The sequence below is a fragment of the Podarcis bocagei genome (genome assembly GCF_964188305.1).
Source record: "Podarcis bocagei genome assembly, chromosome: 2".
Classification (NCBI taxonomy): Eukaryota; Metazoa; Chordata; class Lepidosauria; order Squamata; family Lacertidae; genus Podarcis; species Podarcis bocagei.
In genome coordinates this window covers 8,639,285-8,666,058 of record NC_138126.1, presented here as the reverse complement: position 1 = coordinate 8,666,058, position 26,774 = coordinate 8,639,285, and the positions used below count along the sequence as shown (strand labels likewise).

The following is a 26,774-nucleotide window of genomic DNA, read 5'->3' as shown; positions in this document are numbered from 1 at the left end:
GGAGGTGAGCAGAACATGGATCCTTGTGGGCAGACTATCCCTGTCCAGAAAAACTGGATGGAGCAGGTGAAAAGTGAAGCTGAAGACGTCCCTGAGGTGACTGAGCCCATGGAGTCCCCAAAGTGGGTCCAGGAGAGCCCCCCTCAAAACAGCCAGCCTCCTTCTTCACAGGGGCTTCTTTGGTTATACTACTGAGGGTGCTTAGGTGACATCTACAGCCATCATCCCACCGAGATAGTTCAACAATGGATCCCTCCATTAGATTTCAACCTTGGCTGGATCCAGGAATCAGAAGGGACTCAGGCATCCTGCAGACTAAGACCACCCCCCCCAACTCACAATAATATTTTGGCATCAGACAAGCGGAAATAGGGATGATAGAGATCATGCAGCTTGGGAAAAAGAGAACTCCAAAATAATTCTTTACCTTCCCCCCTTAAATCCAAATCTTCCTTGTACCTGGGCAAGGAGCGGCCACTACTTGTCTCTCTCCTGACTTCTTGGGAAAGGCAGCAGCTTCTCTGTGTGTCCCATGCTTAGCTCAGGCTTCTGGCAGTGGGATGTGGGCCAAGCACTCTCTGGGCCAAGCACCCAGCCTGGGCTCAGGGCCTTCCAGAAGAGGCTGGGCAGCCCCTGGGTCTTGCTGGCTGGGCAAAGGGGGCCTCCCTGACCCCCAACTCCCCCTGGGCCTGCAGACTCAAGAGGGTCCCAGGCAGGGGGAGAGAAACTCATGTTGGGGCAGGAAGCAGAGATATGTGGGGATATAAAATGCCCTTTTAAAAAGCACACGGAGAAAGGAAATTGTGGCAAGCTGGTGGGCTCTGGCCTGACTCTGTGCTAAAACGAAATGTTTGTCGGCGTCCCAGCACCTGCTTCCCTTCTCTGTGTGGTCATACACACTCTCTCTCTCTCTCTCTGTCTCTGTCTGTTTTGACTTCAACCCTGAGGTTCAGCCCTAGTTGCAACACTGAGCATTTCTTGACAAGGCACACAGTTAACCGCTGGAACCCCCTGCCACTAGATGGAGGGACGCAGGAGAAGAGCCGGGCTGCTGGATCACCCCAAAGGGGCCCATTGAGTCCAGTATGGCGGTCTCCCAGTGGCCACCCAGATGCCCCAGTAAGGAAGCATGCAAGGAGGACGGAAGAGGGACACCCAGCGAGTGGGATGCGAATGCATTTACTGCCTCTGACAGCGGAGGAAGAAGGGAGCCATCTTTGAAGCCATCCGAGGGCTTCTTAGAAACAGGACCCAGGAGGCTGCCTTGCACTGACTCAGCCCAGGAGTCCACCTCTCTCGGGATCTCACAGCCCCTCCCCCCAGTTTCAGAGAGGGGGTGATTCCCAGACCCCCCCTGGACATGCGGGGACTGAACCTGGGGTGTCCCCCCTGGCACCCCCCCTCCGCCCTCCCTGCAGGGCAGGACAGGAAGAGCTGCCGGGGGGGGAGGGAGGGAGGGAGGGAGGGAGGGAGGGGGAGGGAGGCGGCGATTCCCAGCCAGGAGCTGCAATCACTTTCTCTTTCCCTCTCCAGCCTCGCTCCCAAACTTGCGCCTCGAGTTCTGCCTGGCGACCGGTGCCGCAATCAGCGCGCCGATTTCTGATTGGTGGAATATTTTCCCCTCGCCCAATCCGGGCTCGCTCTGCTGCTGGTTCCGCGGGCGGGGCAGAGAGCGGGTCTCGGAGTCGGAGGGAGAAGGACGTCGCTGGAGTAAGAGGAGGAGGAAAAGGGAGCTTCGTTTTGGGGGGAGATGGGGGTCCTCCTCCTCCTCCTCCGCTGGCCCCCCCTGATCCTGGGGGCGGCTGCCCACCTGCTGCTGCTCCTGGACTGCGCAGGTAAGGACTCTGCTCTGGGGCGGGGGGAGAAAATCATTTCCACTCAGCTTTGGGGGGGGGGGACTGGACACACGAGACTTTGTGAATTGCATTTCGTGGGCACTGAAAGGGCGATCGGGGGAGTTTCTTGTCCGAATTGGAGCCGGATCCCTTCCCAGACATCTGTTTCCCAGACTTGGGGCTTGTTTTGTATGCCGCCCGGGGCAGGGGCCGCGTCACTCCTGGGCTCGTAAGATCAATCAAAGAATTAAACAAAGCTTGAAGGTGTTGGCAGGATTCATGGGGGGGAAAGTGAGTCGCCTGTCGTCTCCCCCGCAGCTTCGTGTAGACTCGTGTGTGTGTGTGTGTGAGAGAGAGAGAGAGAGAGAGAGAGACAGACAGACAGAGTACAGGTCCTTCCTTTTCTATTTTTTACCTTCCCTCTTCTAACCCTCAGCCGCTCTGAAAACTCAGCTAAAAACTCAGGAGACCAGCCTGGGGGTGGGAGCTGGACGGGTGTAGAGCTGACTTCATTGCGGGGGGGGGGGGATGTCTGAATAAGGGGTCCCCACCCGCACTTCCCAGTGTTGTTTTGCTCAGGAGTTCCCTTTCACAGCCACATTCATAATCAGGTTCTGACTCCCCCCCCCCCAAAAAAAAACCCCTTCCTGCTGCCTGTCAAAAATGTAGATTTTGTAAATTACGCAGGGGCTTCTCTGTGCCATTTCTGTACTGCCCCTTTCACTACGTTTTGGACACTTTGTATCTGAAGAAATGTGTGTGCACACTGGCCCTTTCACTACGTGAACGAAGGGCACAAACAACTCCGGAGAAACAAGTGGGGGCCCCCACCCTGCAGCCCGGTTCCCCTTGAATACCCTCTCCTTTTATATTCTCCCATCCTCCCCCCCCCAAAAAAAAATTCAAAAATGTTGGAGCCTCTGCCTGGCTTCTGGGGCTCCTAGACAAGAACTGCCCTTGCTCAGAATATTCCTGCTCCCTCAGCTCACCAATCCACAGGCTCTGCATACTATTCAAAGATTTATAACTATTAAATTCTTAATTCCACATTCCTGATTGCTGCCTTTGGTGTTTTTTTTCTCCTTTTGGGGTTGCCACTCATGTTTTGTTTACCTAAAAAAAATGTATATCCTGCTCGATTGTGGTAAAAACTCTAATTGATTTACAGGAAATAGTAAAATAATAAAAACTGTTGAAAGCATTAAAATATACTGGTAATTAAAATTAGCAATGAGAGGCCAAAACACATCAACATTTATATATCTGATTAGGGTTGCCCAAATAAAAATGTTTTAAGCAGACACTCTTGTGAGACAATCTTATTCTTCATGGGCGGGGAGAAAGAAGAGTAAGACCTGTTATTTCTGTCTTAAACTCTCTCCATTTGGGGGGCTTTGGGAGGGCAAAGGGTGGTGGAGACCCAGATTCCTTCAGATTCCTCCTCACTTTGGGGACTCAAGTGTGACTCATTTTGTGGCTCTTTGTCTCCCAACCACTGAGCAGAACTGCCTGTCTTGTTTAGCCAGATGCCACAACCAGAGGAAGCCTTGCTCTGAGCTCTTGTGGTTTGAAGTGGGGGGAGCCCTCGTCCTAGGAGGGGAGGGTCTGGGAAGTGGGTCCCATTTGATCTTGCCTGAAAGGAAACTGAGCTGGAGGGAGGTAGCAGAGTCGACACACCATCAAGGCGGACGTAATTCAAGCAAACTCATCTTGCAGGCTTACGCTTCCTTGAACTTTGTTTTCCACAGTGGATCTCCCTCAGAAGGTGGTAGATTCTCCTTCCTTGGAGATTTCTTAGCACAGGTTGTATGGCCTTCTGCCATGGATGCTGCAGTTGAGATGCCAGCATCGCAGGGGGTGGCAATGAATTTTATTTTAGTTTCCTAGTTTTTTTTTTAGATGAGTCACTTGCCAAACTCGAGTGGACTTCTTCCTCCTTGAGGATGGAGTTATTCAAAGTGCATTCAACACAATTTTCCCAGGGGTATGATTGGTCCTCAAGGACCGCCTCTTTCCATATGAACCTACCTGGACCCTGAGATGATCTACTTAGGCCCTTCTTTGTGTGCCTCCTCCTTGAGAGCCTGGAGGGTAGCAACACGAGAACAGGGCCTTCTCTGCAGTGGCTCCCCGTCTGTGGAATGCTCTCCCCAGGGAAGCTCGCCTGGCACCTTCATTATACACCTTTATTTGGCATGCAAAATCTTCCTTTTTAACCAGGCCTTTGGTTGATTTGACTGAAATCGTTTTAAAATGTGGCTTTGTTTCGGGGGGGGGAGTTGTTATTGGGTTGTTGTTTTTATTTGGATTATATATTTTGTTGTTATATTTTGATTTTGTTCTGTGAACCACCCTGAGATCTCCGGGTATAGGGCAGCATATAAATACAATTAATAATAAAAAATAAAAACAATAATAATATATCCCATTTTGCTGCCTGAGGCAAAACAGGAATTTTCTCCTCCCTGCCCCGCCTGCACTGTGCCCCCAGAAATCATAGAATCATAGAGTTGGAAGAGACCACAAGGGCCATCGAGTCCAACCCCCTGCCAAGCAGGAAACACCATCAGAGCACTCCTGACATATGGTTGTCAAGCCTCTGCTTAAAGACCTCCAAAGTAGGAGACTCCACCACACTCCTTGGCAGCAAATTCCACTGTTGAACAGCTCGTACTGTCAGGAAGTTCTTCCTAATGTTTAGGTGGAATCTTCTTTCTTGTAGTTTGGATCCATTGCTCCGTGTCCGCTTCTCTGGAGCAGCAGAAAACAACCTTTCTCCCTCCTCTATGTGACATCCTTTTATATATTTGAACATGGCTATCATGTCACCCCTTAACCTCCTCTTCTCCAGGCTAAGCATGCCCAGCTCCCTTAGCCGTTCCTCATAAGGCATCGTTTCCAGGCCTTGGACCATTTTGGTTGCCCTCCTCTGGACACGTTCCAGTTTGTCAGTGTCCTTCTTGAACTGTGGTGCCCAGAACTGGACACAGTACTCCAGGTGAGGTCTGACCAGAGCAGAATACAGTGGCACTATTACTTCCCTTGATCAAGATGCTATACTCCTATTGATGCAGCCTAGAATTGCATTGGCTTTTTTAGCTGCCGCGTCACACTGTTGGCTCATGTCAAGTTTGTGGTCAACCAAGACTCCTAGATCCTTTTCACATGTACTGCTCTCAAGCCAGGTGTCACCCATCTTGTATTTGTGCCTCTCATTTTTTTTGCCCAAGTGCAATACTTTACATTTCTCCCTGTTAAAATTCATCTTGTCTGTTTTGGCCCAGTTCTCTAATCTGTCAAGGTCGTTTTGAAGTGTGATCCTGTCCTCTGGGGTGTTAGCCACCCCTCCCAGTTTGGTGTCATCTGCAAATTTGATCAGGATGCCCCTTCTCTTGCTGAACGACTCTGTTTCTCCATCCAGGGGGGGAAAAGAACCAGTAGAAGCAGTAGAAGCTCTTGGGCAGGCCAGCTCTGGATATGATGCTGAAAGCTTCTGCCTCCAATCTCTCCCCAAGTCTTTGTTAGTTGTTACTGTGGAGACTCATTAGGCCCCCTGGTGGCCAGAGCTCTGCCCCCCTTCCTGTGTTCGATCTCTTGAAGGGGCAAGTGTGGGGAAAGGGGATGTGGGGGCACATGTTGAGACCTGACCCCAAAGTTGCATTCGCCCTCCTGCCCCTTCTATCACAGTGGGGCCTTCTTTCTCAAGTGGGAACAACATTGAAAGATTGCAACACTGAACCATTTAAGCACCCAAGTATCAAAAGGGGATCCAGGAAGGATCCAGGGACTCACAGCCCAATTAACTTGACACCTGTCCCTGGAAAACTGGTGGAAACTCCCAACTTGAATGCATTTAACTTGAATGATTTCAGCTTCTGCTGTTGACAGCTGGCTTGCTGGAATCACACAGCTTATATATGCAGAAGGCAGAGAGCTCTTTTTGTGCAAGGTTCTCACAGGATCTTGTGGGGCTGTCCTGAGTTCCCAGGAGATCTTTCCAAAGCCTCCCAAAGCCCAGAAAGCAAGACCCAGGTCAGACCTGTTCAGTGCATGGCTCCAGAAGGTCAGGTGGTGGGGCGGCTCCAAGTTAGTGGCTGAACTAGGCCTGTTTCTGCATATATTAGCCACTCCCGGAAAAGAAGAACAGCCTGCCTTTCTCACAGTGGCCCCCCAGATGAATGGGATGCTGAACCAGACGGGCCATTGCAGGTCAGATCCTGCAAGCTCTTATTTATGCACATTACAGTAAGTCTGTGAGATAATATTTTTTCATATTTAATATTCCACTTCTCTTCCTCCATGTAATTCAAGGCAGCACATGAGAGGGGGGGACATAGGGGAGAGGGGCAGCACTTGACATCTCAAGGGGGGGCTGGGAAAGAGACCCCTTCCTTAGTCCCTGGGGAGCCACTCCCAGTCAGGGCAGACAACTCTGAGCTACCTGGACCAGTGTTCTGACCCAGGAGGAGGCAGCTTGCTGTTCTCCCAAAATATGGATTTGCTTTGTCTGGTCTCCCCTCCATCCACTTCCCAGACCTGAGCCTGCTTAGCTTCCATTCGGTGCCTGCATCCTGAGCCTTCAGACCATGTTGTGGGAGCTTTCATCAGCTTGGCGCTTGCAAGTGGGGGGCAATTCCTGTCCCCTTGGAAAAAGGGAGGAGCTGGCCTCTCTCTCCCTCACGCGGAGCCTCAGCAGAGACATGCAGAGAATTACTGCTGCCTGGCAGAGCTTTTTCTCATAATATCTCCATGGGATATTGTTACTTGTATTTATATCCTCTCCCCTTTCCAACTCTCTGATTCTTAGGCTCCGTCTGCTCTGCCTCCTCTATGTTTAAGGGCAGGTCTACGAACTCCCCCAAACCCTGCTGAACTTTGGCTCTCCTAATTCAGGGCTGCTGCCTGTAATACAGCAGGATTAGGCCACTGCCTTCATCTCATAGAATCATAGAATCATAGAATCATAGAGTTGGAAGAGACCACAAGGGCCATCGAGTCCAACCCCCTGCCAAGCAGGAAACACCATCAGAGCACTCCTGACATATGGTTGTCAAGCCTCTGCTTAAAGACCTCCAAAGTAGGAGACTCCACCACACTCCTTGGCAGCAAATTCCACTGTCGAACAGCTCTTACTGTCAGGAAGTTCTTCCTAATGTTTAGGTGGAATCTTCTTTCTTGTAGTTTGGATCCATTGCTCCGTGTCCGCTTCTCTGGAGCAGCAGAAAACAACCTTTCTCCCTCCTCTATGTGACATCCTTTTATATATTTGAACATGGCTATCATATCACCCCTTAACCTCCTCTTCTCCAGGCTAAACATGCCCAGCTCCCTTAACCGTTCCTCATAAGGCATCGTTTCCAGGCCTTTGACCATTCTGGTTGCCCTCCTCTGGACACGTTCCAGTTTGTCAGTGTCCTTCTTGAATTGTGGTGCCCAGAACTGGACACAGTACTCCAGGTGAGGTCTGACCAGAGCAGAATACAGTGGCACTATTACTTCCCTTGATCTAGATGCTATACTCCTATTGATGCAGCCCAGAATTGCATTGGCTTTTTTAGCTGCCACGTCACACTGTTGGCTCATGTCAAGTTTGTGGTCAACCAAGACTCCTAGATCCTTTTCACATGTACTGCTCTCAAGCCAGGTGTCACCCATCTTGTATTTGTGCCTCTCATTTTTTTTGCCCAAGTGCAATACTTTACATTTCTCCCTGTTAAAATTCATCTTGTTTGTTTTGGCCCAGTTTTCTAATCTGTCAAGGTCGTTTTGAAGTGTGATCCTATCCTCTGGGGTGTTAGCCACCCCTCCCAGTTTGGTGTCATCTGCAAATTTGATCAGGATGCCCTTGAGTCCATCATCCAAGTCGTTGATAAAGATGTTGAATAAGACCGGGCCCAAGACAGAACCCTGTGGCACCCCACTAGTCACTCTTCTCCAGGATGAAGAGGAACCATTGATGAGCACCCTTTGGGTTCGGTCAGTCAGCCAGTTACAAATCCACTGAGTGGTAGCATAGTCAAGACCGCATTTTACCAGCTTCTTTACAAGAATATCATGGGGCACCTTGTCAAATGCCTTACTGAAATCAAGGTAGGCTACATCCACTGCGTTCCCTTCATCTACCAGGCTTGTAATTCTGTCAAAAAACGAGATCAGGTTAGTCTGACATGACTTATTTTTCAGAAATCCATGCTGACTATTGGTGATCACAGCATTCCTTTCTAGGTGCTCACAGACTGTTTTCTTAATGATCTGCTCCAGAATCTTCCCTGGTATTGATGTCAGACTGACTGGGCGGTAATTATTTGGGTCCTCTCTTTTCCCCTTTTTGAAAATAGGGACAACATTTGCCCTCCTCCAGTCTGCCGGGACTTCGCCTGTTCTCCAGGAATTCTCAAAGATGACTGCCAGTGGTTCTGAGATCACATCTGCCAGTTCTTTTAATACTCTTGGATGCAGTTCATCTGGCCCTGGAGACTTGAATACATCTAAACTAGCCAAGTATTCATTTACTATCTCCTTAGTTATTCTGGGCTGTGTTTCCTTTGTTGACTCATTTGCTCCAAATTCTTCAGGTCGGGCATTGTTTTCTTTATCGGAGAAGACTGAGGCAAAGAAGGCATTGAGGAGTTCAGCCCTTTCTGTGTCCCCTGTTTGCATTTCACCATTATCTCCTCTGAGTGACCCCACTGTTTCTTTGTTCTTCCTTTTGCTACGAACATACCCATAAAAGCCTTTTTTGTTGCTTTTAACCTCTCTAGCAAGCCTGAGTTCATTCTGTGCTTTAGCTTTTCTGACTTTGTGTCTACACGTGCTGGCCATTTGTTTGAATTCCTCTTTGGTGGTTTCCCCCATTTTCCATTTTTTGTACACATCGTTTTTTAATCTTAACTCAGTTAAAAGTTCTTTAGATAGCCACCCTGGCTTCTTTAGGCACCTTCCATGTTTCCGTCTCATTGGTATTGCCTGACGTTGTGCTTTTACTATCTCCCTCTTAACAAACTCCCAGCCATCATGAACTCCCTTTCCTTTTAGTATGGCTGTCCATGGGATCTCACCCAGCACTTCCCTAAGTTTTATGAAGTCGGCTTTCTTAAAGTCAAGAAATTGAGTCCTAGTATGCTTGGCTGCTCCTTTCCGCTGTATAGTAAACTTCAGAAGAGCATGATCACTCGCACCTAATGATCCTTCCACTTCTACCCCACTAACCAGGTCATCAACATTGGTTAGGACCAGATCTAAAATGGCTGTTCCTCTTGTTGCTTCTCCCACTTTCTGGACAATGAAGTTGTCTGCAAGGCCAGTGAGGAATCTGTTTGACCTTATGCTCTTGGCTGAGTTTGACATCCAACAAATATCCGGGTAATTGAAGTCCCCCATTACTACTATCTCCCTTCCTTTTGCATGCTTGGCCATCTGTTCCAGGAAGGCATCATCTATGTCCTCCGTTTGGCTTGGGGATCTATAGTAAACTCCCACAATGAGGTCTCTGTTATTCTTCTCTTCCTTAATTTTGACCCAAATGCTCATCTGCAGGACCCCTAACTCTCTGCCCCTCTCTTTTCCTTTCCAGGCTCCACTTCTCACTCCCTGCGCTACTTCTACACAGCCGTGTCTGAGCCTGGCCAGGGGCTGCCCCAGTTCATTACTGTGGGGTATGTGGATGACCAGCAAATTGATCAGTATGACAGTGACACCAAGGAGATGCTGCCTCACGTCCCCTGGATAAGAAAGGTGGAAAAGGAGATTCCTCAGTACTGGAAAACAGAGACTGAGAAAAGACAGGGCAATGAGCTGGTGTTCAGGGTGGATCTGCAGACTCTGCAGAATCGCTACAACCAGAGCGGAGGTGAGTGGAAGGCAGGAGAGGAACAGAGTCACACCTCTCTCTCTACCCCCCCCCCCACATAACGATTCCTCCAAGGGCCAGAATTGCAGGGAGGGGGCTGCTGGGAGGAAAGGAAATGGAGGGGGGTCTCCACCAGGGCAGAGGCATCTCCCTTTCCCTTAATGAAGGTCTTAATGGGGGCTGGGATGGGGTGACGACAGAGAGGGAGACTTGGAGGGCAGAGACATCCCCCCCCCAAGTGTGACACTCTCTGGACCTGCACATCCTACCAAGGAAATGTCTCCATTGCCTGCCCTTCCTTCCATGCTAGGCTTGGCTTAGGCCTTTTGAGGTGGAAATCTGTCTAGTTCATTTTCCTCTGGGCGGGGAAGAGAAGGGTGGGGATCCTGAGGCTGAGACAAGCAAGCCTTGAGTTCTGGTCCTGCTTAAGGAGAAGCCAGCTGCCCAGACAGAGGTGCTGATTGGTTGACCCTTCTGACCAACACCAAGCCCCTCCCACTCCCTGGCACACTTGAAAGAGAAGCCTTTTGAAGGAACAGGAATGGACTGGGTTTTGGGGGTCAGAGTGGCAACTATATGGTTAAAATAATAGGCATGGTGGGCAGCTGAAGTGGAAGGGTGGACCAGAGCCCCCAAGGCTCCCACACCTCCAGCATTCATTATACATCTGTACTTACTTTATTCTCTAATGGCCTACACTTAGGGAAGAATAGCAGGACCCTTTAGAAAGGTCTTCCACCCTCTTTGTCCAGTTATGACGATCTCTGCTACACTCCTCCCCCTTCCTCATCCAACCTTGGAACTGTTACAACAGGAATCATTTAAACTTAGTAAAAGCTGGTAGACATCCGGCAAAAGCCTCTTGGCACACATTTTTGTTTTTTAAACTTCCTTCTGAAATGAGTCAGAAGATGTTAGTCCTTTTGAGACGTAAGTTGTGAGAAAGGAGCCAGCATGCTGGAGAGGTGGGAGGAGGCATTTGTGTTTAGCCCCAAAGTTGACTCCCCCCTCTAATTGCAATTTTGGAGCAGAACTTCAGAAGTGGGAGCCTCTGCTGGGTCAGGAGGGAGATCTCTCTATGATTTTGCACATTTACCTTCCAGGCTTCTATACTTCCTCACTTCCTAAGCAGGCTCCCTGCTTCAGGACTTTAGCCCTGCCCCTAACAGCACCACAGGTGTCCCAGCACTTCAAACAACAACTGCAGTGGAGGGGTAGAAAGGTGGGTGAGATTGACGGGTGGGCTATTCTATGATGTCAGCTTCACCCTCCTGCCCCCTTTGGCCCATGGGGACAATCCGGATCAGGATCTGGCCCTGAAGCGAAAGAGATTCCCCACCTGTGAGACAGAATAATGGAGGTGGAAGGAGCCTTGCCAAAGGGGTCAGCCTGAGTGTGTCCAGAGCCCTTGTCAGGCTTGCAAGGAAGAAACCCAGGGGGTCAGCTGAGACCAAGCCAGCGCTGCAATGGGCAGGTCTGCTTTTCTTGCAGTGGGATCAGGCCTGGCCTTGCCTTGCAGGCTTCCTCTTGGCCTCCTGCGAATTCTGCTTCTCCCCCTTTTATAAATGGGGATTGGGTCCCTCCTGAGCACCTGCACCTATCCATGGAAAATGCCCCATAAATGTCACCAAGGGGCATCTCTCGGTTCCTGATGCAGATAATTTCTTGCAATTGCTCAGCTCAGAAAATCCCAATCTAATGAGGTGGCCACTTTAAAGGTGCCACAGACATGGTAATGTCATCTGATCCTATTTAAAAACAATGTTGAAGGTATAGGTGTATCTTTGGGAAGGGAGGGGAGTGAGCTTCATTTATAAAATGAGGGAGAAAGCAATTTATGCTGAAGAAGCAGTGAGACAAAGCAACTTCCCTCCAAGCCAAAGCTCCATATCCAGACCAGCTGGTGGGGTTTGTGGTTTGGTTTGTTGTTTGCATAGGTCAACCACAAACCATTGTTTGAGTGCATAAAAAGAACTATATCACCTTGGGACATGGTCTTGTAGAAGATACTATTTATTTATTATTATTATTAAATATGTTGAGTAGTTCTAGAGGGAAGACTCCAGAGTAGTAGCACTGTTACAATCATTCTACTTTCCAGAGGGAGCAATTTCCCTTCTCTCCCCCCCCCTGCACACCTTTCTGGGGCTTCTCCCGACCTCAACTAAGCTGATTTGTGGGAAACAGACAGGAAGGAGATGGGGAGAAAGCCCCAGTTGTGTGAGAGAGACTTGTTCCTTCTGGCTCCCGCTAGACTAACTGTGTTAGCTGAATCCAGCCCAGAAAAGCAGGATTTCCTTCGAGAGAGGCTGCTGTCATTCAAGACTTTATATTCCCCAACTCAATTCAGCTGTGAGCCAAAGGCTCCTGAGGTGAAAGAGGAAGCCAGAATTAAAGAGAGATCAGCCTGGTGTCCTCTGGGACAGCCTCTCCTCCATTGCTGAGCTCCCTCAGGCTACCCAGAAGCACAAAGAGCTGTGAGGAAAAAATTCTTTAAGAAACAGATAAAGGTTCCTGGAATCTTTCAAGAGGGTTCCAGAATTTTCTTTAGCGTGTAAGATTGGCACTCTAGGCTTGATTGGTGTCAGCTGGAGGTGCAAATAAAGGGAGGAAGTTGCAGGCTGCAATTTCTGCACGAGGAAAACACACACACACACACACACACACACACACACTCACACTCACACTCACACTCAGCACACCCACTGACAACAAGGTTGGAAGTAAGACAATGTGTGCTCCTGATACTGTGAGTTTTGCTGTGTCAGGATTGTTAATTACTGGACTGAGATTATACCGTGGTGGAGAACTAAAGAAGGAATGTCAGTAGCTTGTATATAATAGTAACAGAAATGCTTGTGCAACCAGTCAAGCAATAAAGAAGCTCTTGACTGTGAGTTTGAGTAGGACTCCTGTTCTTGTCCTCTGCCTCCGGGGAAAACTCTGCTACAAACAGTCAGAAGTGGTTTGACCGAGATGCCACCACACAAGCAGTAAAAGTGCAGCGGAAGTGTGTGGGCAGTAACCTCTAATAAGAGCAGCAGAACTCTGTGCATGCCCAGGAGCAACCATTGCCATTTCCCACCCTGTCTTGGGGTCCCTGACGTAGCTTCTCTCCATGGTTTTGTTGTGGGAAATCAAAATGGCTGTCTGCTGACCCTGCTGGCTGGCCTAGAGGAGACAGGGCTGGGATCCTCAGCACCCGTGGGCCCTGCCAGGGGTCTGGGGTCTCAGCGGGTGCCGGGTGATGCCCCCTGCCAAGTGAAAACACCAGATCAGTGCTTCAGATACTGGAATTGAAGAGCAGATTTAAAAGTCACGAGCATTAGCATATATAAGAACATCTCACAGTTATGTGGTCTGAATGAGAGCAGAATAATCTATATTTCCATTCAAACCAGTTGTGACTGAAGTAACAGAGGTCAAAATTTATCCATGGCACTTCTTTCCACAGCAATAAATTGGATGTACCACTGTATATCACAGCCTTTCATTTAGAAACTGCAATAATAATAATAATAATAATAATAATAATAATAATAATAATAATAATAATAATAATAATAATATAAAGAAAAATAAAAAAGCATGATGGGGGAAAAGATGGTGATTGTGATACAACACTGGTGAGAAAACCACATTAAAATCTTAAAATGCTACCCACAAGAGCGAAATAAGCGAATTAGTTGATCTGAAGATGTTAGCTGTAGGATAGTCCAGAGGGTTTACATTCAGCCTATACAATAATGACCCCAGAATAGGCACAGCTATGAGTCCCCCCCCCGAAACTTCTTCCCTCTGCCTCCTCATCTTCCCCACTGCCCTGGTGAAATGGGGGTGGGGGGCGGCCGGAGTCTGCAGTGCTGGAGACGACAGGAAGGAAGGATGGTGTCCCTATTCCATATTCCATAGGGAGATGGGGGTCCCCACAGGGATGCTGGCTGTCAGCCCCCCTTTCTCCTTGGAGCCTTTCAGAATCCATCCGGTGGTCTGGACTGCTCCCTCCACCTGCTGGGGGGCTGATAGAGAACGGGGCCCCACATCTGGCAGTTGCTCTTCTTAAAAACCTGCCTTACCCCATGGAACTGACCGCCAGGAAAGAGTCCCTCAATAAGAGAGTTCAGAAAGGGGCTAGTCACATTCTTCCCAGGTGGTTTTAGGTGTCTGGTGTGTAAAAACATTTTTTACTTTATTTTATTTCACGATTCTAACTGCCCGATCCTCTGCATGTTTACTTGGAAGTAAGTCCAACCCCACTCAGTGTGACTTAGCTTCAAGTAAATATGTAAAAAGAAATATATATAATATGTAGTGGGAGAATCAAAATGATCTGTCCCATTTAAGGATTATGGGACTACAAAACGATTCATTCAGAAGGCAACAGAACTAAAATGAAATTTGGGTGGGTAATGAGGGATAACTTGTTTTAATATTGTTTTGAAGATTTGGTGGTAGCCCCCTGGGGTGGGCAGGGGGGTGCAGGGACCCGCCATCTTTGACAAGGGCAGCCTGGTTTCTGCTGAGAAGGGGGGCCATTTTGAAGTGGGGCAACCCCCCCTTGCGGCTTCCCTTTCCCTCCCAGGCTATGAGGAAACTTCTTTTTCCAAAGGCCCTTCCATGACTTTCCTCCTTTTAGGGAAAAGGTCCTTGATATGGAGAAGCTGGGGGGAGAGAGATGGAGGGGAAGAGGAGACCTTCTCTCTTGAAAGGGCCCCCAGTGAGAATCCACTAGGAATGGGGGGGGGGAGTGTGAGGCAATGAGAGAAAGGGGGTTTTATAGGCTCAGTGTTTCCCTCAGTGAAGGTGTTACAAGGATGAGCCTTCCGAAAGATACAATGCTGGTTGATTTTTCTCCCCTCTGACTGCTGCCTCTTCCCTGAGTCTGAGGCAAATAAATCCTTTTTCCTGGGCTCTTTGGCTGATGGGGGAGGGGCTGCTCTGACCCCCCTTGACCTCCTGGGCCTCTTCTGCTCCTTCCAGGGATCCACATCATTCAGCGGATGGTTGGCTGTGAGCTGAGGTCAGATGGGCGCAAAGAAGGGTATTACCAGGACAGCTACGACGGGAGAGACTTCATCGCCTTCGACAAGGAGACCCTCACCTGGACGGCAGCCCAGACGGAGGCCCAAGTGACCAAGAGGAAGTGGGATTCTAACTTGGCCTGGAACCAGTACCTGAAAGCCTACCTGGAGAAGGAGTGCATTGAGTGGCTGCAGAAATACCTGGAGTACGGGAATGAAACTCTGCAAAGGACAGGTGAGGGGGGGCAGTGGGGAGGGGAGGGGGGCTCAGTGGGGCAGTTTCCCTTCACGCTCCCCTCCCCCCCTAACAGTCTTCCTTTCTGGACCAAACAGCAAACACTCTTCTTGGTGGGGAGGCAGAAATACCGTATTTTTCGCCCTATAAGACGCACTTTTCCCCCTCCAAAAATGAAGGGGAAATGTGGGTGCGTCTTATGGGGCGAATGCAGGCTTTCGCTGAAGCCTGGAGAGCGAGAGCGGTAGGTACGCACCGACCCCTCTCGCTCTCCAGGCTTCGCGGACCTCTCCCCAAGCAGCGGGAATGCTCCCGCTGCTTGGGGAGAGTTGCCGGCATCCCGAAGCCTGCGCGTGCTGATCCCAGCGCCTGCAGGCTTCGCGGATCTCTCCGCAAGCAGCGGGAACGGTCCCGCTGCTTGGGGAGAGTTGCCGGCATCCCGAAGCCTGCCCGCGCTGATCCCAGCGCGTGCAGGCTTCGCGGATCTCTCCGCAAGCAGCGGGAACCACCGCTGAGCTCCCACGGCTTGCAGAGAGCTGCCTGTTTGCGGGCTGGGGTCGGGGGAAGCTCGGGCTGCCCCAGCCCCGCGCCTGGGGGGGAAATAATTTTTTCCCTTTATTTCCCCCCCAAAAAACTAGGTGCGTCTTATGGGCCGGAGCGTCTTATGGGGCGCAAAATACGGTAAATTTGGGTCCCAGGGAGGAGAAAGGGGGTCACTTCAGAGTATGATGGGGGGGGAAGATGCTTAAAAAGAGCCCCCCATGCCCCTTTGGCTAGAATAAGGGATGGCAAAAAACAAATGGAGGGAGGGGGCAGAAAGAAACAGCAGGGAAGGGGCCAGGAAAGCAAAATGCATTTTAAATTAAGTAAAAAAAGAAAATTGAAATGGACAGATTTGAGGACAGAAAAACCTGTTGCCTTTACACTTGGGTAGGGGGAAAGTGGGGCAGATTGATGCAGAAAAATTCAATCTCATATTTTATGTACCAAAATGATTCAAATAATTTAAAAAATTGCTTTATGCATGGCATAACTAATCAATATTATAATAGCAATCAAAAGAACCATTAAGGTTAGAAGATAACCGTTAAGGTTAGAAGATAATGAGAATATAATGACTTGAGTAAAAAAAATGGGTTTTGTATCATTCTGCCCCAACTACGGGGCACTTTGATACAGTGGATGGGGCACTTTGATACAAAGAGTAAATTGTATGATAATGGTAATTATTTACAAAAATGTAATGAACAAAACAATTTTTATTATGAGAGCTCATTATCAGCCCTACAATTTGTTACTTAAAAACCTGAATTACGTATCAAAACTTAACACAGTTTCACACATGTCATAGACTTCATGGCAGGTTTTCTTAACAAAACATCAAAACTTGTATTAATCTTTCCTCAAACACCTATCCATTTAAAGAAAAACTTTGGAAAAAGTTTTAAAAGTATAGGAACTCACATTAGGTAGTCAAAAAAGATGCTTAGAAAAAATAATATATTTCCTTAACATTTAGCTTCTTTTGCACATTATATCCACTGAAGTTAAAAGAAAAACTATAAAGAGATGATGTTCGAGGTGTGCCCTTTGAGAAATTTGGTTTTGGCAACTGCAAAATAGCATCCTTGAACTCAATGCTTGCCTTATCTTCTACAATGGGGAAGACAAACATACAAGATCCTGGATATTTCCTGAGATAAGACACTTGATAATCTGTCATTTTATATTTAGAAATGACTTTGGCTACGTAGTAAACAACAGTTTGTTTTTCACATTTCACGAGTAGGAAATCAGTTTAGAGATTTCATGCAAACTTGTATATTGGGGCACTATTGTACACTAGTGGAGCACTTTTATACGTATCAATGTACCCCATGTCTTAGTGTATCAAAGTGCCCCAACGGACATTTTCAGAAAACTAACAATTATTAATAAAACCACTGAACTTATTTTAAAATCATGTGTAATCCTGATTACTGAGTGGGATAATTTACCTTTGGTATTTTAAAATCTTAACTAAACGACGAAAAACAACATTGGAACACTTTTACGCTTAATAATAATAATAATAATAATAATCATTTTTATTTATATCCTGCCCTCCCCAGCCGAAGCCGGGCTCAGGGCGGCTAACAACAATAAAATAGTACTTCACATAATTTTTTAGTTGGCCACGCTAAAAACACACCTCTCGTCAAATGCCAGTGGAGAACTGGCGGGCAGCGCAGTCGCAACTGTCATACTCACACATGTATAGACACGTTTTAGTGATGTCATGACACGAATAACGTTTCTCGATATTGAAATATTGTTAGTGTATCAATGTGCCCCGTCTCCCCCTGCATACCTATGGGGAAAGTCTTTAAAACTAAATTAATTAACCTTTTTTAAAATAGAAAATGTGTGGGGAGCCCATGAAGTATGGATGCAGCCCGCTAAGTCTGTAGGTTAGCCACTCGTGGCCTAGAAGCAGAGAGCAGCGAGCACATAGTGAGAGAGTATGGAAATTCCCTCTTCTACCTTCTAATATTATTTATTTGTGATGAATTTTACTTTTTCCCATGGGGAACATTCAGAAGTGTCATCTTCCCCAACCCCTTGCCTTGAAATGGTACAGTCCCCTCTTCTGCCTTCAGGAATCTTGCACAGGTGCCAATCAAATGATCAAGGGTTTTGACTGGCTTTCTTCCTGACTCTATTAGCTTTGCTAATATGAATATTACCATAATTTTCGCTCCATAGGGCACACTGGACCATAGGGCGCACCTAGTTTTTAGGGGGGGGGAAATCAAGAAAAAAAATCTTATTTCTCCCCCAGCCCCAAAGAGGCTGCCGAAGGGGTTGCGCGCGGCTATGTCACAAGCCAAGGCAGTTGTGTTTTGGATTACTCTTTAGCCCCATGCAATATCTCCCTACCGGGAGAGGCTGCGCAGAGCTAAAGAAGCCATAGCCCCGTGCAGCCTCTCCCTGCCGGAGGGGCTGCGCGCGGCTATCCCTGAAGCCTGGAGAGCGAAAGCAATGCAAAGCCTTTGGAGCACGGAGGGAGCGATCCCTCTGCGCTTCGGAGACTTAGCGTTGCTATCGCTGAAACCAAGGAGCCTGCATTCGCTCCATAAGATGCACACACATTTCCCCTCAATTTTTGGAGGGGAAAAAGTACGTCCTATAGAGCGAAAAATTCGGTAATTCAAAATGTAAAAATTCTAGCACCCTTCCTTTTTGAGGAATGACACATACATATTAGCTGTGCTTAGAGAGAGCTGAGCAAATTCATCTTTGGGGTCCTGGTGATAATTCACCCCAGAGACACTGAGCATATTTGTTGAGGTTGAGGATTTCACCTCAAAAGCCACAATGAAGCGTTTTCAAGGGTTACAATGTGCAAAGGAGGCTGGGAATAATCCTCTTTGGGACGGAGGTTCTGCTGAGGTCAGGTGGGTGGGGTGGGGGGGTCTTGTTTTGGGTTTTGGTGGGGAAAGGGCTTGACCTTCCTTCCTTCCTGCTCCCCCCAGCAGAGTCACATCCCCTCCTAGACCGAGTTTCCAGTCCAGGCACTGCGAAGTGGGTGGGATCCTGGAACAGCCCCTTCAGACAACAGCTACCCAGGGAGCCAGGTTTTGAACAAGGGTTACATTCTGTGAATCGTGCCTAAAGCCAAAATTGTGCATAGTCAAAACACATTGGATTCAAGGGCGATTGGGTTTCCAAGGCCCTTCTTTCCCAAACACCCACCTCCTCTTTTTGGTTTTTAGAATATTTTTGGCAAGTGCGTAAAGCTGTATGTGCTCAAGTTAAATGTGCGTAAGTTGCTGGCTTACTGGGCCTCCTGGTCTGCCCTTTCCACTCCAGGGGAGGCTGCCGTGGGGAAGGGAGACGGGCCCTTTCCAACCTCAAGGGACCCTTTCAGGGCAGGCGGGAGAACTAGAAAGGAGCTCTGTCTTTCCCAGGGCTGTTGGCTTTGCTCACTAACTATTGGGCTGAAAAGTCCCAGAGAACAGAGAGTCCAGGATTTCTTCCCCTTCAAGAGAGAAACCAGGATCAGCCTCAGCTGCCCTCAGTTCATGACTTGCAACTTGAAAGGATCTGGAAGAATCCCGCCATTGGGGACCTGGTGAAATTTGCCCCCTCAGCCTAGAGGCAGCTCCCTGGGACAATCTTGGAACCACAAGTTGTCATGTTTGAGTAGTGTTGGAGCTTTGCAAGATGACAATTTAATTTTTACCCAGCCCTCCCTCCCAAAGGAGTCTGCTTTGGCAAGCAAAGGATAAAACATCTAAAAACAGTTCCAGCATAGACACTGACTGGGGAAGATGCCAAGGGAGGTTGAGGAAATCCCATTTATTCACAGTTCTTTTTAATTTCTGCAGATGTGAGGAGATTCTGACTAGGTTTCCTCTTGGGACCCTGCTCCTCTGCTCTTAAAAAAATACAGGATTCCTTCTGTTGTGGATGTCTCTCTGTTAACCCCAATGCGTCCCTTTTTGCAGAGGCTCCGGTGGTGAAGGTGACCAGGAAGGCAGACTATGACGGCCTGGAGACCCTCGTTTGCCAAGTCCACGGCTTCTACCCCAAGGAGATTGAGGCCAACTGGGTGAAGGACGGGGAGGTCTGGCAGGAGGGCACCCTCCGAGGATTGGTCGCCCCCAACTCGGACGGGACCTACTATCTCTTGCTCAGTGTCCAGATCGACCCCGAGGAGAGGGAGCGCTTCCGGTGCCGCGTTGAGCACGACAGCCTGGAGAAGCCTCTGGACGTGGCCTGGGAGAAGGAGCCTGGTGAGAGACAGACAGACAGACAGGAGGGGAAGGGGTGGGCTCTGGGAGGGGGATTTCCACCCAACTCCTCCCTTCAGCAGCAGCACAGCTCAGATGGGGAACCCCACATGGATCCAGTCTGTGTCTCTGGAGGCAAGCGACTGAATCGGAATCTGTAGATTTCGACAGAGATGCAGCCTTTTCTCATAGGCCTTAAACTCAGATTGGATGTTGTAGGTAAAAACTGGCCGTCACCTTTTTGCCTTTAAGCCCAAGCAGTTGTTATGTCACAGCATGTGGACAGATGTGTTATTTCTTCAAAATCAAATGTGTCAGCACAGTATGTAGAATAAAACTTTATTATGGCATCCATCTGTGGAAAGAGACCCCTCCTTTCCAATTTCATCTCTATAGGTGCTTGTGGGGACCTTGGAAGGAGATGAGGGTTGTTTGGGGCGTTGGTTGGTTATCCTCCCGGCATTTCACAAGCTCTGGTTTTAGGGTTGCCATATTTTGAAGAGCAAAAAAGAGGACACATTTGCCGACTGGGGGGTCTCAGGGGGGAGGGAATCCCTTCCTCTCAGGGTCAGGACAGAGAAGGCTGAAACGCCTGAGCAGGAGGAGATCTGCTTTTAAGTCTGGAGTCTGTGATGAAACAGATGTGCCTGTCAACTGTCTTCCTTAGATATATTGGGAGTTTTTAAGACCTCTAATGCTGGACTCTGGTGGAAAGAATAAACTCCCTTGTATTGGGGCCACTACAGAGAAGACCTTGGCCTATAAGGAGAGAGAGAGTGCCTGATTTGCACACATAAAATCCTCCCGGGCTCATAGCTCAGCACCTCCACTCAAATCTCTTGCTTGAGGCCTTGGGGAGCTGCTGCCACCAGTCTGAATAAAAATGTCTCTTGCCTCCTTTTAGGTAACCTGGGGCTCATTGTGGGAGCCGTCGTGGCTGCTATCCTGCTGGTCTCTGGGATCTCTGGGATCATCATCTTCATCATCCGCAGTAAGTTAACCCTGGACGTGTTTTCTGCCTCTCCTGTGTCCTTCTCTCCTGGCCTCCAACTAACTGGGAATGTGCTGGTGGAGCCTTCCTGGTATCTGCCACTGGTATCCCTACAGAAAACCCTCCCCATATAATATTTTTGCAAATAGTCCTTAAATTTTTTCCAGTCCTCCTCCATTGTTTCTTCGCTCAGATCTCGAATTCTGCCAGTCATTTCTGCCAACTCCATGTAGTCCATCAACTGCGTCTGCCAGTCCTCCAGTGTGGGTAAATCTTGTGTCTTCCAGTACTTTGCAATAAGAATTCTTGCTGCTGTGGTTGCATACATAAACAAAGTTCTATCCTTCTTTAACACCTTCCGGTCCACCATGCCCAGAAGAAAGCCTCCGGTTTCTTGGGGAAGGTATATTTAAATACCTTTTTCAATTCGTTATATATCATTTCCCAGAAGACCTTTACTTTCGGGCAGGTCCACCAGAGGTGAAAGAATGTCCCTTCTGCCTCCTTACATTTCCAGCATTTATTGTCAGACAGATGATATATCTTAGCCAATTTGACTGGGGTCATGTACCACCGGTATACCATTTTCATAATGTTTTCTTTCAAGGCACTACATGCCGTAAATTTCATACCGGTGTTCCACAACCTTTCCCAGTCCTCAGACATAATGTTATGTCCAACATCCTGTGCCCATTTTATCATGGCAGATTTAACTGTTTCATCCTGTGTGTTCCATTTAAGCAGCAAATTATACATTCTCGAAAGTACCTTAGTTTTTGGTTCTAATAACTCCGTCTCCAGTTTCGATTTCTCCACCTGGAAACCAACTTTTTTATCCATTTTAAAAACCTCTTGAATTTGAGCATATTGTAACCAATCTCGCACCTTACTTTTTAGTTTGTCCTGGCTCTGTAGGTTCCAATTGTCTCCAATTCTTTCAATTAATTCCCAATATTTTGGCCAGTAGGCCTCCATATTGGGCCTTTTTTTAAGAACCTTGGCGTCCATCGGTGATAGCCACCTCGGGGTCTTGCTTTCTAGCAAATCCTTATATTTCATCCAGACGGCGAAAATTGATTTTCTGACAATATGGTTTTTAAACAATTTATGAACTTTCGCCTTGTCATACCACAAATATGCATGCCAACCAAAAGCATTGTCAAACCCTTCCAGATCTAGAACATCGGTGTTCTCCAACAAAAACCAATCCTTCAGCCAGCAGAAGGCTGCAGCTTCATAATATAACCTTAAGTCCGGCAGGGCAAACCCCCCTCTTTCTTTTGAGTCAGTTAGTATTTTAAATTTTATTCGGGGCTTTTTGCCCTGCCAGACAAACCTAGATATATCCTTCTGCCATTTTCCAAAACATTCCATTCTGTCCACGACCTGTAGGGTTTGAAACAGAAATAACATTTTCGGCAAAACACACATCTTTATAGCTGCAATTCGACCTGACAAGGTAAGTTTCAATCTTGACCAAATATCCAAGTCCTTTTTAATTTCCAACCAACTTTTTTCATAATTGTCTTTAAATAAGTTCAAATTTTTGGTGGACAAATATACCCCCAGGTACTTCACTTTATTAACCACACTTAGTTCTGTTTCTTTCTGATACCCCTCTGTTTCTGTAGGTGTCAAGTTTTTGGTCAAAACCTTAGTTTTTTGTTTGTTTAACTTAAATCCCGCCACCCGACCAAACTCCGAGATAAGTTCAAGAACTCTTTTTGTACTAGATTCTGGCTCCTGTAATGTTAACACTAGGTCATCTGCAAAAGCTTTCAATTTGTACTGTTTCGCTCCGACCACTATACCCTGCACCAACCGGTCCTCCCTAATCATGTTCAGCAGCACCTCCAGGACAGAAATAAATAACAGAGGGGATAGAGGGCACCCCTGCCGTGTCCCTTTTTCAATTTTGAGTTCATCCGACACCACATTGTTCACTATCAGTTTTGCTTTTTGTTCTGAATATATTGCCTCTAATCCATTTTCAAACCCCCGCCCCACTCCCATCCCTTCCAAATTTTTCTTCATGAACATCCAAGAGATGTTATCAAATGCTTTCTCCGCATCAATAAAGATTAGCACCGCCCTTGTGTTCCTAATCCGCAAAAGCTCCAATATGTCAATGATGTTCCTGGTGTTATCAGACATATGTCTACCAGGGAGAAAGCCTGCTTGGTCCTTGTGAATTACTTCATTTAGTACTTTTTTAAATCTACTTGCTAAAATGTCTGCAAATATTTTGTAATCCACATTCAGGAGTGAGATGGGACGGTAGTTCTTAAGCTGAGTCTTTTCCGATTCGGACTTGGGTATCAATGTGATGAATGCCTCTTTCCACGTTTCCGGTGCCCTCTTCCCCTCCATAATCTGATTGCAAACCTCCAACAACGGTTGTATCAAAAAGTCCTTCAAAGTCTTATAATATTTGGAGGTGAGTCCATCCGGGCCTGGAGATTTGCCAAGTTGCATATTCTGAATGGCCCCTTCAATTTCCTGTTGAGTTATTTTGCAGTTAAGATTTGATCTTTTATCTTGGCTTATTTTAGATAGTCCATTTGTCTTTAAAAATTGGTCTATTTCCAATTCTTTCTGAGGCCCCTGTGCGTAGAGATCTTTAAAATATCTGTGGAAGCACTTCCTTATTTCTTCTGGTTTCTGAACTGTTTTTCCTTGGATCTCTAAGTTTGTAACCGTGTTTAACTTTTGCCTTTTTTTCAGCTGCCAGGCTAGCAGCTTTCCGCATTTATTTGCTGATTCAAACGATCTCTGCTTCATTTGTTTAATTTTCCATTCTATCTCTTGGTTAATCAATTTCGAATATTGTGCTTGATGGAATGTTAAGATTGTGCACGATTAGGAAATGTTATGCTTCTGCAATTTGATTAGGTGAATGATAAAGTAAGTTATGACAAAAAAAGGAGACAAATTTGAAACAAATATATTATGTTTATTGTAAAGGTACAAAAACTAAATTACAAACTTTTGAAGTTGGTAACATAATAAATTCAAAGGTACAAAAAGCGGTGAAATAAGGTAATAAATTGCTGACATTGTTAGACTAAAGAATGCAATGTTGGGAGAACGTGAGGAGGTCCAATGGAAATTAATTTATTGAAAGATGACTTGAAATACATTTCTTTTTTCTTTTTTTCTATTTTTCTATATTTCTAAAAACTGTTTCTTGTTTTTTGCTTTGTAACTGAACCTGTGAACCTATGAAAAGAAACGCAATAAAAAATTTATTAAAAAAAAAGAAAACCCTCCCCATAAAGCACCCTTTGAACCAAAAGTAATGTTTTTATTTTATTATATATTTTGTGCACTCAGTTTGTATTTTTATGTTGTGAACCGTCTTCCCATCTTCAGATGAAGGGTGTTATACAAATTTAATCAATAAATGAATAAATAAATATTGATCTGGGAGGATGCTGTATTGAACTGAATAGGACTTTCCTCTGAGTAGACATGCCTAGAATTGCACTGTTAAAGTTCATTATCTCTCCCCCCCTTTGCCCCTCCCCTTCCCTCTGGGCAAATTTGAGGATTAGGGGTCTGCTGGGAGTGAAATAATAATACGAAATGGAATGAGTGAAGGGATTGGACAATGTTTCCTTCCAGCCTCTTGGAATTTGTCCACTGCCTGGTTCCCATGTTGATTTTTTTAATTTAATTTCCTCACTTTTTTCTACTTCTTTGTAACATAAGTTCCTTGAAATGCTCCCCTTCTGGGCTCACCTTCCTTGGAGGTGTTTGGAAGAGACAAGAGGAGCATGTGCTGGGAAGGTTTCAGCATCTGAGAGCCAGATTGTTGAAATGGGATTGTGTGGCCTCTGGAGGTCCCTTCCAGCTCTGACCTTCTGCTTTTGTCTTCACAGGGAAACGGAGCGAGAAAGCAGCCTACAAAGCAGCCTCAAGTGAGTGACTCCTCCCCTCTGTCTGTCTGACATATTTTTCTCACCATGGAGTTACAAACAGACCAAACCAAACCTGGTGGTGGCCTAGTCCTGAAGCCCAAGACCCTGATGGGAAGCTTCAGCCTGTCTGCTCAGCCTGTCTGTGGAGAGCAAGGGGTCCCTCAGGGCCAGGAAAAGGCTGCAGAGAGACTGTCGGCTGAGGGAGGGGCTCCAAGAAGGAGCAGGAGGAAGAGCCGAGGGTGCGGGGAGAGAGTGGTCTCTGGGGGTTTAATTACTGGAACCTGAAGCTAAAGAATGGTTTGGGTGGCTCAAGTCTGTGGGTGTCAGGAACCCTCCCCTCCGGATTTGGCACCACTGCCCCCCCGGCTTTCTGCCCCCTTCCTGCCCAGATCACACCCACCCCCTCTCTAGTCCCCCGCTGCCTCCATGCCAGTCTGTGCCCATCTCTCTTTGCCCCCCAGCTTCTCCCTCCAGGGCTGTCCTTGAGCCCCCTTGCCTCTGGGCTGCCTGTCCCTGAACATCCCCATATTGAGACTGATTTGGGATGGGGTTGGAAGGAGGGAGGAGAAGGGCTGGGGGGATGGGATCTCCCTCCCCGGGATCCTGACTCCTGTGTTTCCTCCCTTTTGCAGCAAGCGACCAGGGGCCCGACAGCTCCACCAAGGGTAAGTGGGGGTGCAGGTGGGGGCAAAGGGGGGGTCTTGCAGAAGTCTCCATGAGGAACATCCTCAAACGGGGAAAAGATTCACTTCTTACCCACCTTGGGGTTTCCAAGTGTGACATAATCTGCAGTGTCCATTGAGCTGAAAAAAAGCTCTTGTGACTCATTCTGTCTGTCCATCGGAGCTCCACAGAGGATCCCCTCCATCTGACAAATGGTTTCTACCCACAGTCTGAATGACAGATAGTTATATTTTGGGTTCTGGAAAAGGATTTCTCCTTCTGGTAAGACCACTTTGTGTCTTTCCGGTATTCCCCCAAAGAGTGCAGCTTGGCTCACTTGCTTGAGCTGCCCTCTGCAGGCATTTGCTCTGCGGGCCCATTTTGGTGGTGCTCCTTAGGTCTGATCTGACATGATGAGGGATGGTGGCTTTCCTTGGGAGGCTGGACTAGACGGCCTTTGGGTTCCCACTAGCTCTGTAATGCTGATGCCCCCACACCATGATGTTGGCTTAACTTTGAAACACTCCTGTTGTTTATTTCTGCAGTTTCATACCAGCCTGGTGTGTGAGACGAGACCAGAAGGAGCCTGCCCAAGTTTGGCTGTGAATTGCAGAGGCTCAGAGCTCCTGCTGTCCTTAAATGCTGTTTATGATGTTCCTTAATCCTGGCTCTCACCCATCCATTCTGACTCCAGGTGTAACTTGTATTTGAGGGTAATCATGCTTTTCTGATGGATTTTGGCCAATTTTGCTTTGCAGCTGATTTCCAGAAATGTGTTTGTATTAATCAGAAATGTGCCAGATATGCACAACTGACAGCTTTAAAAAAGGATGGGGAGATTGAGCAGCAATTTTGATGGTATCTCTTGGTTCTTTGTTGCTGTGTTTCCCTCCACAATCCCTTCCCCAATCTTGTGTCACTCACTTTCCATCCAAATTGAAGGAAAGGCAACATTTGAGAACTGCTTTAGGTGTATTATGCATGAAATAAGCTGAATTGTTACTGCCGACCTGCCTCTTGGGCCGCCCAGCCTTTGGCTAAACGGATGTCATGTCATGGAATGTATAAAAGCAGCCTAACTGCTCTGGCTGAGTGTTTTCCACCCACCTTCTGCGTGAGGAAGTGAAGAAACTGGCAGGGAGGGATGGTTGGCAGGGAGGAGGGATGCTTAGATGCTCAGGTGTTGAAGCTGAAAGAGAGAAGGAACAGAGTGGCTGAAGAGAGAGGCGACTTTCCTACAGGAGATGAGAGGGATTCTTGCTTCAGATTCTGCTGACAGCCAAGGATGAAGCCAGCAAGGAGAAGAGGCAGATCAGGAGCTCCATGGCCAGAGTTTGATCTGAAATAAGCAGCCCCTTCTTTTGGGCTGCAGGCCTCCAGTTCATGAGACTTGTTGCCTGGTCCCCACAGCCTTCTAGCAAGGGTGACCCACTGGGAGTGGGGCCACATGAACTCTTCCAAGTAAACTACTTTTGTTGCCTTCAA

At 47.5% G+C, this 26,774-nt stretch overlaps 1 pseudogene across 1 annotated transcript; it reads left to right on the top strand.

The window, feature by feature from the left end:
• LOC308580844 (major histocompatibility complex class I-related gene protein-like) lies at positions 1-26,774 on the top strand (annotated as a pseudogene). The gene is made up of 9 exons (XR_014013444.1): positions 1-96; positions 1,534-1,835; positions 9,409-9,684; positions 14,665-14,940; positions 19,431-19,718; positions 20,620-20,706; positions 24,588-24,626; positions 25,259-25,291; positions 25,835-26,774. The product of XR_014013444.1 is annotated as a major histocompatibility complex class I-related gene protein-like (transcript).